The sequence below is a fragment of the Chiloscyllium punctatum genome, chromosome 36, assembly GCF_047496795.1.
Source record: "Chiloscyllium punctatum isolate Juve2018m chromosome 36, sChiPun1.3, whole genome shotgun sequence".
NCBI lineage: Eukaryota > Metazoa > Chordata > Chondrichthyes > Orectolobiformes > Hemiscylliidae > Chiloscyllium > Chiloscyllium punctatum.
In genome coordinates, this window is record NC_092774.1 from 75,771,592 (window position 1) to 75,783,654 (window position 12,063).

Sequence of the window (12,063 nt, forward strand, 5' to 3'; positions counted from 1 at the left end):
GCAGATACCCACAGAGCTGCTTTTGAGGCTATGAGCCAAGAGTTTGGAAATGAGACTAGACCAGTGAGGGGCGTGAAGTCGTGATCGAAGTTAAGCAGGCACCTGAGGATTAATGTGTTTTATTTGCCAGTGAAAGATACTGCTTCACAAAGTTGGGACTATGGAAGGGAAGCAGTGACGGTGATTATCTTTGGCTGTTCCTCTTGTGAATGTTCCCATTGCTGCGCATGTCCGTGTTAATGTCAGAACTCTGACCCATGGCGGCGTCAGGTTCGCACATTGCCAGGGGCGCAATGGATGACGCATCTGACTCCACCTACCTGTTTGAAATGCAGCTCACAGCTTCTTCACACACCCCAATTAATCTTTCTCATTGTCCTGAAGCCGACATATTGTTTGAATTCCTGATCTGCAGGAACGAGACTCTTTTCATTGTCTCGCGTCAGTAAATGTCCCTGAGAACATCAGAGTCACGTCACAGCGCTGTCAGTGGAGGGGAAGCTGAAATAGCCCCACACGCTGCTCACGGGCACATTTCACATTCCCCAACTCACCGCCCCAACCACTGTGGCTCTTGGGAGTGGAAAGGAAACAAACACCAAAACCCAGTCTCAGCTTTGTAAGTCTTCAGGAAATAAGAAAACTGTCCATCCCTTCAGATCTTCCATCCTGGGCTGACAGCCTTGATTTTAAATGGCTGTCCAGTCAGTGCCGATTCGTTTAGGCTGAAAAAAATCTTCCTTATCTCATCCCAGCATTTCTTGCCACAGAGACCTGTGTGGCAGATTTCATGCATATATTTCCTTGTATGGTATTTTGTAAATAACATTCGTTTGCTGGTTGTTTGTATCGGGTATTTCAGGTTCATTAGCCGCTGTTTAAGTGTGTTGGTAGGTTTGTGGGCTACCATGATGCTGAGAGGGTTGAGTTGTCTGGACATCATTTCCCAGATGTCTTTAATGTAAAGTAATGTGGCTAGGGTTTCTGCAGACGTTGTGTCTACTTGTGTCAGTTTGTTGATGTGAAATCGGCACACTGGGTTTATTGGGTAGGCAAAAGTGAGGACTGTAGATGCTGGAAACCAGAGTTTAGATCAGAGTGGTGCTTGAAAAGCACAGCAGGTCAGACAGCTTCCGAGGAGCAGGAAAATCGACGTTTCGGGCAAAAGCCCTTCATCAGGAATAGAGGCAGGACGCTTCCAGGGGTGGCGAGATAAATTGGGGAGTGCTGGGCCAAAGGTCGCAAAGAGTACAATAGGTGAATGGGGTTGGGGACGTAGTTGACAGGTCAGAGAGGAGGGTGGAGCGGATAGGTGGGAAGGGAGATTGACAGGTCCTGAGGACAGCGCTGAGCTGGAAGGTTGGAACTCAGGTAAGGTGGGGGGAGGGGAAATGAGGAAACTGGTGCAGTCCACATTGATGTCCTGGGGTTGAATGTATCCGAGGCAGAAGTTGGGGCGTTCTTCCCCCAGACATCGGGTGGGGAGGGAGGGGCGATGGAGGAGGCCCAGGTCCTGCATATCCCTGGCAGAGTGGGAGGGGAGGTTGAAATGTTGGGCCACAGGGCGATGGGGTTGATTGTTGCGGGTGTCCTGGAAATGCTCCCTCAAACGCTGTGACTTGACTCTGCAACGGGGCTCCAGTCTCCCCAATGTAGAGGAGACCGCATCGGGAGCAATGGATACAAGAAACAACTTTTGTGGAAGCCTTCTAACTACCGTGACCCGTGTTCGATTTCCGGGCAGGGAAGCAATTTTCAGTAGAGCTGTCAAACTTCACGACCGTCTCCCTGGTGGTCTAGTGGTTAGGATTCGGCGCTTTCGCCGCTGCGGCCTGGGTATGATTCCCGGTCAGGGAAGCAATTTGCAGTGTGTTTCTCTCCATGCTTCAGGCTCACTGCCTTTATTCCTGACGAAGGACTTATGCCCGAAACGTCGATTTCGAAGCTGCTTGGATGCTGCCTGAATTGGAGTTGCACAGTTATGTTGTGGCTGCACAGGACATTGGTGAGACCACTTTTAGAATATTGTGTGCAATTCTGGTGTCCCTCCAAGCAGAAGGATATTGTGAAATTTGAAAGGGTTCTGAAGCACCAATGGGTCCACAGAGGGGAAGAGGCCCTTCTGCTGCCCTGAGTGTGGGAAGGCCTTCAGTGATTCCTCTGCCCTGCTGACGGACCAGTTGGTCCACACCGGGGAAGGCTGTTCTCCGGCCCCAAGTGCGAGATGGCCTTCAGCAGTTCTTCCCACCTGTTGAGACACCAGTGGGTCCACACTGAGAGGCCGTTCTTCTGCCCCAACTGCAGGAGGGGCATTGCTCTTTCCTCCGACGTACTGGCCCATTGGTGTATCCAAATGGTAGAGAGGTCGTTCAGTTGCCCTATGTGCAGGAAGGCCTTCAGCAATTCCTCGGCCCTGCTGAGGCACCAGTCTATCCACACCGGGGAGAAGCCGTTCTCCTGCCACGAATGTGGGAAGGTCTTTACCCACTCCTCCACACTGCTGAATCACCAGCTGGACCACACGGGGGTTTGGGGGGGGGACAGTGGCGGAGGAGGGGAGGCCATTCTGCTGCCCTAAGTGTGGGAAGGCCTTCAGCAATTCCTCCGCCCTGCTGAAGCACCAGTGTGTCCACCCTGGGGAGAGACCCTTCAGCTGGTCCGAGTGTGGGAAGAGGTTCATGTTTTCCTGCAACTTGCGGAAGTACTAGCGTGGGCACCAGCGCTCCCAGCAATCAGATCCCACCAGTGACGCTGCCTTCGGTCACCCCCCAGGACTGAATCTGCTGCCAGTTCTGACAGTGGGTGCAGTGGGAGAGTAGGTGGGCTGTTATTGTTTTCTGCTGGAATGCAATTGCCTCCCCTACACCCCACAAACCCAACCCCAAGGTAGCTCAGGGTTAGCACTGCTGCCTCATGGCACCAGGAACTCAAGAATACTTCCACCCTTGGGGTTCTGCGTGCAATTTATGGAGGGTAGGAAAATGGATCTGAGTGGGTTAGTCTTCGGAAGATCAGTGCAGATGTGTTCGGCTGAAGGACCTGTTTTTCCACATTGTGGGTGTGCTATGATTCTATGAGCTTTGCCTTCAGTGGACACTGTTGCTCATTCAGCCCGGGACTGCACATTGCCAATGAAATGATCCAGAGAAACCTAAGACCGCAAGACCATCGGAGAAAAAGTTTGGCCTTCTCTGCCATTCGTTCGTAACAAAAGTAATGGATGAGATTAGCTACAGTGTGGAAACAGGCCATTTGTCCAAACAAGTCCACACCGACCCTCCGAAGTGTAACCCATCCAGACCCATTTCCCTCTGACTAATGTACCTAACTCTATGGGCAATTAAGCATGGCCAATCCACAAGACCTGCACATCTTTGGTTTATGGAAGAAAACAGGACCACCCAGAGAAAACCCACGCAGACATTGGGAGAATGTGCACACTCCTCACAGACTGCCACCCAAGGCTGGAATAAAACCTGGGTCCCTGGCACTGTGAGGCTGCAGGTGTAACAACTGAGCCAGTACATATTGCAACCCGAGGTTGGAAAGCCGGGGGTTGGGAGAATACAGCAAGCCAGGCAGCACCAGGATGTGGAGTAGTCAGCGTTTTGGGTATTAACCCATCTTCATTACTGAAAGAGTGACTTATCTATGAGAAAAGATTTACATGAATGTTGCTGGGGGTTGGAGGGTTTGAGCTGCAGGGAGCGGCTGAATAACGTGGGGTTGTTTTCACTGGAGCATCGGAGGCAGAGAAGTGACCTAATAGCGGTTACAAAATCATGAGGGGCATGGACAGGGTAATAGACAAGGTCTTTTCCCTGGGCTGGGGGAGTCCAGAACTAGAGGGCATAGGTTTAGGGTGAGAGGCGAAATATATGAAAAAGGACGACATCTTCATGCAGAGGGTGGTACTTATATGAAATGAGCTGCCAGAGTATGTGGGTCAAGTGCTGTCAAATGGGACTAAAATAATTTCGGATATCAGGTCAGCATGGACAAGTTGGACCGAAGTGTCTGTTTCCATGCTGTACGTGTCTCTGACTTCTGGTCCTGATGTAAGTTTAAAATAGAGTCCAAGTAACTTTGAATAGTTCAATCTTGTTGAGCTCACCTACTGAAAAGTTTCAGATGAATCCCTCTGAGAGATACTGTTTAAACATGCTGAGTTGGACAAAGTATCCCATCAAGTTCAACACAAACCCAGAGTTGAAGAAGTCAGAAGTCAGAACACCAAGGGGACCAAAACTGATCACAATATTCCAGGTGCGGCCTCATCAACGTCCTGTATAACTACAACGTAACTTGCCAACATCTGAACTCAATTCCCTAACTGATGAAGGCCAGTGTGCTGAAACCTTTCTTCACTACCTTGTGTACCGATGTTGTCAGAGATATAGGACCTACTTTAAACTGATGCAGAATCCAGCTGCTGAGAGCCCAGAAGCAGAGTAGTGCTGAGTGAGTGTGCTGGGCTTTAGATTTGGATACCACCTCCCCACACCTCTAGAGACCTCAGGTCTGTAGCTTGCCTTCTTATCTTTGAGGGTTTTCCACCTGTTTGAAACAGCCTGTCCTGCAATTAACCCCTTTATGCCAAGGCGTTCCTTCTACAGGCAGAATTAATTGTCCTTCTGTCACACAGTTATTAAACACCATTATCTCATCTGTCCAAAGGAACTGCTCATTGTTTTGCCTCCTCCTTCCCAGTGATAGTTAATGTATGTTATTTGTTAACTCCCTTGTAGCAGTTTCTCATTGGCCCTTTCGTTTCTTGGTCCAGAAAGAGTTATTGCTGACTCATGAAGTTTTCAAAGTTCTGGAGTTTACAGGACCACACCACATTCCTCTCTGCCTCCCCCAGGAATAACGATTGCTCCTGAGGTACTCACAGTTCCTGACGTTCCTTGATATCCCCAAATACAATCCATATGTCAGGAAATCACTGGTGCTGCCCTGACATAGATAGTCAATGTTTGAACAGAAGATTATGGGGAGAAAATGCAGAAATCCGAAATGTAAAGAGACTTGGGAGTTCAAGTCCAGGATTTTCTCAAAGTAAACTTGCAGGTTGAGATGCACTTTCCCCTGCAAGTGCCGAATGTGTGACACCAGCCCATTTACCTATTCCCTCCTCGCTATCCAAGGAGCCAAACTTACATTCCAGGTGAAGTGGCCCTTTACCTGCACTTTCCACAACCCAGTCTACTGCATTTGCTGCTCACAATGTTGCCTCATCTACATTGGGGAAAACGAAGCCTTAACTGGGTGACTGCTGCACAGAACATCTACGTTTTGCCTGCAAAAAAGACCCTGAGCTTCCAGTTGCCTGCCAATTCCACACCCCACCCTGTGCCCCGGCCAACATCTCTGTCTCGGGTTTGCTGTTGTGTTCCAGCGAAGCTCAGCACCAGCAGAACGAAGAGCACCGAATATTGCACTTGGGGACCATACATCCCTCTGGTCCCAATATCCAATTCAATCATTCGAGGACCTGAACTCCATAGTATCCTCGTCCCTTCCACACACACCAAGTCTTGTTATCACATAGTCTGTCATTCCACACTACTTCGCCACGAACAGTCTCCATTAACAGTTATTCACCCTCCCACGCAGATCGTTATCAACTCCTTTTTCTGTCCAACAGTTCTTCCCTCGCTTTGGGCTCTGTCCTGATCTCCGCCTTCCTCCCACAATATCTCCTGCATATAAACCGACAATTTCCCAATCACCATCTGTTCCGTGGAAGGGTCACCGGCAACTCCTGTTTTTTGTTCCTGATATACAGCATCCGCAGTTCTTTCAGATTTTTATTGAGAGAGAGTTGGAAATTGTTTCGAGAGACAGAAGGAGAAGAGGGAGAAACAGAACAGACATGAACGTAAAATCATTGTAGTGCGATCACTTCCCTTAAGCATGAATAGAGCGCATGGGCCATTTGTGAGCTTGTGGCGCAACGGTAGCGCGTCTGACTCCAGATCAGAAGGTTGCGTGTTCAAATCACGTCAGGCTCACTACAATCAGCATCTAACATGTCGAATGAAGAAAAGAGTACGTTGTATTGAAAGTTCTTTGCGGAAACTTTCGATCACACGTGAATCTTTGCTGTCAGTTTGATTTGTGAACACTGTGTCAGGGAGGTGGTGTGCCCATTGTTTGGGTAAATGCTCAGCTCCCCGCAATGTGAGAAGTAAAACACAAACTGTTCATCACGGGATTAAAACACACAGCCGCTTCGTTCAGTTGGTGACAGCGCAGTGTGAATCACATTATACCGATATTTTTACAACATAATCTAGAGATTTCCATCCAGGTTTTAGTCACATCAAACTGCCACGTAATGCTGTCATGGCCTCAGTAAACTATAATAACGTGAAGATCGCTGGGATGATTTTCTACATCCGACTGCAATATAAACACAGATCATTGTTTCCAATTTTGGTGGAACAAAAGACATCATATTGGTGGATAATTACAGTTAGTGCAAACACAGCTAGCCATCGATAAATATTAATCCTGTTCCCTTCAATGGCCAAATTTCAATTCAGAAACGAAGTGCACTCGGCTGCTTGTAACATAGACAACATGACAAAATGGCTCATAGGAGGAGAAATGGGGCATTGAGAAGGAGTGAAATGTTTGCTTTTGGTCACCTCTACAATTGTTAGAAAAACAGGTTGAAAGGATTCTTAAAAGGTGGCTGAAGGAGTGGTGAGGGATAACACTTCAGACAGCACAAAGTGGAAGACCACTTTCTAGTGGAAGGAAAAGACATTCCTTATTTCTGAAAGAACTGGGAAACAGAAGAGGGGATGAAATCTGACTTGGGAGCTATTTCCTATTTGTTGAGGATGTCGCTTCATCACAGTCTTGGTTTCGAGCATAATCTCTTCGTCAGGAATAAAGGGTGGCCCAAGGGGGCTGAGAGATAAATGGGAAGGAAGTGGGGCTGGAGTGAAGGTAGATGGGAGTGCAATAGATAGATGGAGGTCGGGATTGATGGTGATAGGTCAGAGATGAGGGTGAAGTAAATAGGTGAGAAGCAAGGTGGACAGGAATGACAGGTCAAGAGGTTGGTGTCGAATTGGAAGGTTGGATCTGGGACAAGGTGGGGGAGAGGAAATAAGGAAACTGATGAAATCTGCATTGATACCATGTGGTTGGAGGGCCCTAGAGCAGAAGTTGAGGTGTTTTTCCGACAAGTGTCGGGAAGCAAGAATTTGGCAGTGGAGGAGGCCCAGGACTTGCATGTCCTTGGTGGAATGGGAGGGGGAGGTAAAGTGTTCCGCCACAGGGCGGTGTGTCGGTTAGATTTAGAGTCCCAGAGTTGTTCACTGAAATGTTCCGCTAGTTGGCGTCAAGTTTCCCCAATGTGGACGAGACCATATCACGAGCAATGGGCATAATCTTATAAATAGATTGCATAAATCTTAGCCCGCCAGAGTTATTTTCTTTAATTAAATTAAAGAAAATTTTTATTCAGTTGGATGACTGCATGAAACGGTTTGTTGGTCAGATTTGAATCATCACACCCAAAAGAGACAATGCCATGAATATCAGTGAACTGCTCTTTTTGTTAAAAACCACAAGTTCTTGATTTATTTTCACAACTTACTGGTATTCACACCTGCACATTCAATGTCAAACTCTGACATCAGAAATTAAATTACAGCATTAATTTTGACTTACAATATTCGAGCAAACAAATTAATAGCACACAGTGAATCGCAAGTCTGATTAAAATGAAATTAAATCTAACCAAAAAAAATATAAATTCAAGATGGGAGATAAGAAATGGTGGAAGGGCAGAGGGCAAGAAATGCAGCATCATAGAATGTGCTCCTCCAGAGAGTGCATTTTACCAACTACCACTGCTAAATATAAACACTCTGATATGATCCTCCGGTTTTAATGTAAACCATAACCCCATACAGTAGGTACCATTTAAATGAGTTAAAAATACAAGCCTTGAGCAAATCCAGCTTCCAGCCTTATTCAGTCGCTCCCTGTAGCTGAAACCCTCCAACCCCCAGCAACATTCCCGTAAATCGTTTCTCACAGAGAAGTCAACGGTTCAGTCCTGAAGAAGGGTTAATACCCAAAACGCTGACTACTCCACATCCTGGTGCTGCCTGGCTTGCTGCATTCTCCCAACCTCCTGCTTGCCTACTTCGGGTTGCAACATGTAGTGGCTCAGTGTTTACCACTGCAGGCTCACCGTGCCAGGGACCCAGGTTAGATTCCAGCCTTGGGTGGCTGTCTGTGAGGAGTTTTCATATTCTCCCAGTGTCTGCGTGGGTTTTCTCTGGGTGGTCCTGTTTTCTTCCATAGTCCAAATATGTTTAGGTCATGTCGATTGGCCATGCTTAATTGCCCATAGAGTTAGGTATATTAGTCAGAGGAAATGGGTCTGGATGGGTTACTCTTCAGAGGGTCGATGTGGACTTGTTGGGACAAATGGCCTGTTTCCACACTGTAGCTAATCTCATCTGCACTACATTTGTCATTAACGAATGGCTGAGTAGACTCGATGGGCCGAATGGCCTAACTTCTGCTCCAATGCTCTTGCAGTCTTAGGTTTCTCTGGATCATTTCATTTGGAAATGTGCAGTCCCTGGTTCAATGTGCAGCAGTTTCCAATGAAAACAAAGCTCATATGATGGTTGAACTCCTACAGTGTGGAGACATGTCCTTCAGCCCAACACATCTGCACAGATTCTCCGAAGAGTAACCCACTCCGATCCATTTTCCGACCCTCCATAAATTGCAAGGATGGAAGTATTCCTGGGTTCCTGGTGCCATGAGGCAGCAGTGCCAACCGTGAGCCACCATGAGGTTGTGGTTGTGGGGGGTGGGGGAGGCAATTGCAGTCCAGAAGAAAACAAATACAGCCTACCTACTCCCCCACTGCACCCACTGTCAGAACTGGCAGGAGGTTCAGTCCTTGGGCGTGACTCAAGGCAGCGTCACCGGTGGGATCTGATTGCCGGGAGCGCTGGTGCCCCCGCTGGTGCTTCCGCAAGTTGCAGGAAAACATGAACCTCTTCCCACACTCGGGCCAGCTGAAGGTCCTCTCCCCGGTGTGGACACACTGGTGCTTCAGCAGGGCGGAGGAATTGCTGAAGGACTTCCCGCATTCAGGGCAGCAGAAAGGCCTCCCCCTTCCGACCCCATCCACCCGTGTGGCCAGCTGGTGCTTCAGCAGTGTGGAGGAGCGGGTAAAGTCCTTCCCACATTCGGGCAGGAGAATGGCATCTCCCCGGTGTGGACGGACTGGTGGATCAGCAGGCCTGAGGAATTGACGAAGTACTTCCTGCACTTACGCAACTGAGCGACCTCTCCCCCATGTGGACCCACCAATGGGCCAGCAGGTCGGAAGAAAGAGCAAAGCCCTTCCTGCAATCGGGCAGAAGAACGACCTCTCCTCAATATGGACCCACTGGTGTCTCAACAGGTGGGAAGAAATGCTGAAGGCCATCTCGCACTTGGGGCCGAGGAACAGCCTTCCCTGGTGTGGACCAACTGGTGCGTCCGCAGGGCAGAGGAATCACTGAAGGCCTTCCCACACTCAGGGCAGCAGAAGGGCCTCTTCGTCTCTGTAGACCCATTGGTGCTTCAGAACCCTCTCAAATTTCACAATATCCTTCTGATAGGAGGGAGACCAGAATTGTACACAATATTCCGAAAGTGGTCGAAAAAATGTCCTCGAGAACCACAACATAACCTCCCAACTCCAATACTCAGTGAGAGGATTGCGAAAGCTTTCAAAACCCACAAAAAACAAACAGGAAAGAATGGAGGGTCAAACCGAATTTTTGAGAGTCAACTTGAAAGCATCAATGAGAAATCGGTGGAGGGGGTTTATTGGGGACCCGTTCTCCTTAAATACACTATATACGTATTTCTCTTGTGCTCTTCGTAGTTTCTCTGTGCTGCAGTGTGTAGTGGCTCGTTGAAATAATCTCCTGATGCAGCTTCTTTTGTGGGTGTTGGGATGATTGCTTCTGTGGTTAAGGATTTGGTTTGTGTGCATTGTTTTTCTGTAGATGCCAGTTTGAAGTTCTCCATTGACTCTTCGCTCTACTGTGACATCAAGGAATGGCACTTTGTTGTTGATCTCCTCCCCTTCAAACCAGGAACCTCCCTTAGACCAGAGTCTCACTGCTTGGAACACCAATATACAGACTAGTCAAAGGCCTGCACTGAAGGCTAAAACACCTAGTCGAAGATTCACTCCACTCCATTTATTCCATCCAAGAATTCCTGATCACCAAAGACACTGAGACAGAAGGAGATGGAATAATGTTGTCCTTTGACATGACAGCTCTGTTCACATCCATTAGCATCAACGTGGCCAAAGAAAACTGAAGACACTACTCGAAGAACTAAAGACAAAAACACAGAACCAACTTCATCAGCAAAGATAGCACTGTCAAGCTCGGGGAACTGTGCCTTACCAGCCACTTCATATTCAGTAACAAGCCCTACCAGCAAATCAACGAAATACCCTGAAACTACCAGCGTCAGGATTCCTCGCAGAAGCAATAATGCAGAGACTCGAACAAACAGCCTTTCCAACGATCCAACCCAAACTTAGAGTCTGCTACAGCGATGAAACTTTTACCATCAAAAAATTAAACAAATTAGAGGAAACCTACAACACCATCAACAATATCCTTCCTGGCATAAAATTCACAAAAGAGGAGAACAACAACAAAGTGCCATTTCCAGATGTCACAGTCGAGCGAACAGTCAATGGTAAATTCAAAACAGCGTCTATAGGAAAACAACACACGCGAACCAAGAACTTAACTACAGAAGCAATCACCACTACACATACAAACAAATCTGAATCAGGACACGATTTCAACGAGCCACGACACACTGCAGCACCCAGGAACTCCGAAGATCAAAAAATGACTGTACAGAGAATTCAAGAAGAACAGGCAGCCTGTAAACCACCTGAAAACGGTTTCCCTGACCGGGAATCGAACCCGGGCCGCGGCGGTGAGAGCGCCGAATCCTAACCACTAGACCACCAGGGAGATGCAGACAGATCCTAATAGCTCCACTGAAAATTTTTTCCCTTCCCTAAAATCGAATCCGGGCCGTGGTCGGTCGAAGGCTTTCACCTGTGTCTCCAACAATGTCATTTCTTGTAATTATTGCTCCTGATACTGTCTCCTCTACATTGGGGAGAGTGGAGACTGCTCGCAGAATTAAGTGACATCGCTTGAGGGAACATCTCCAGGACACCCGCACCAATCAACCCCATCGCCCTATGGCCCAACATTTCAAACCCCCTCCCACTCTGCCGAGGACATGCAGGTCCTGGGCCTCCTCCATCGCCGCTCCCTCCCCACCCGATGCCTGGAGGATGAACGTCTCATCTCCCGCTTGGGATAAATTCAACCCCAGGCCATCAATGTAGACTTCATCAGATTCCTCATTTCCCCTCCCCCACCTGACCTCAATTCCAAACTGTCAGCTCAGCGCTGTGCTCATGACCTGTCCTACCTGCCAATCTCCATCCCCAACTACCTGCTCTACCCCCCTCTCTGATCTGTCACCTTCATCCCCACCCCCATTCACCTATTGTGCTTTTTGCTACCTTTGGTCCAGCACACCCCACCCCCAATTTATCTCTCCACCCTGGAGGGGTCCTGCCTCTATTCCTGATGAAGGGCTTTTGCCCGAAACGTCGATTTTCCTTCTCATCGGAAGCTGTCTGACATGCTGTGCTTTTCTAGCACCACTCTGATCTAAACTCTGGTTTCCAGCATCTGCAGTCCTCACTTTTGCCGACCCAATAAACCCAGTGTGCCGATTTCACATCAACAAACTGACACAAGCAGAAACAACGTCTGCAGAAACCCTAGCCACATTACTTTACATTAAAGACATCTGAGAAATGATGTCCAGACAACTCAACCCTCTCAGCATCATGGTGGCCCACAAACCTCCCAACACACTTAAACAGCGGCTAATGAACCTGAAATACCCGATACAAGCAACCAGAAAACGAATGTAATTTACAAAATACCATACAAGGAAATATATACA

The 12,063-nt window shown here is 48.1% G+C and overlaps 2 non-coding genes across 2 annotated transcripts; one reads left to right on the plus strand and one right to left on the minus strand.

Annotated features, from left to right (window-relative positions):
* The first annotated feature begins 5,942 nt into the window (after positions 1–5,942).
* Positions 5,943–6,014, plus strand: trnaw-cca (transfer RNA tryptophan (anticodon CCA)). The gene has a single exon. It is a non-coding gene; the product is annotated as a tRNA-Trp (tRNA).
* Positions 6,015–10,973: 4,959 nt separating this feature from the next.
* trnae-cuc (transfer RNA glutamic acid (anticodon CUC)) lies at positions 10,974–11,045 on the minus strand. Its single transcript has one exon. It is a non-coding gene; the product is annotated as a tRNA-Glu (tRNA).
* Between the last annotated feature and the right edge of the window lie 1,018 nt (positions 11,046–12,063).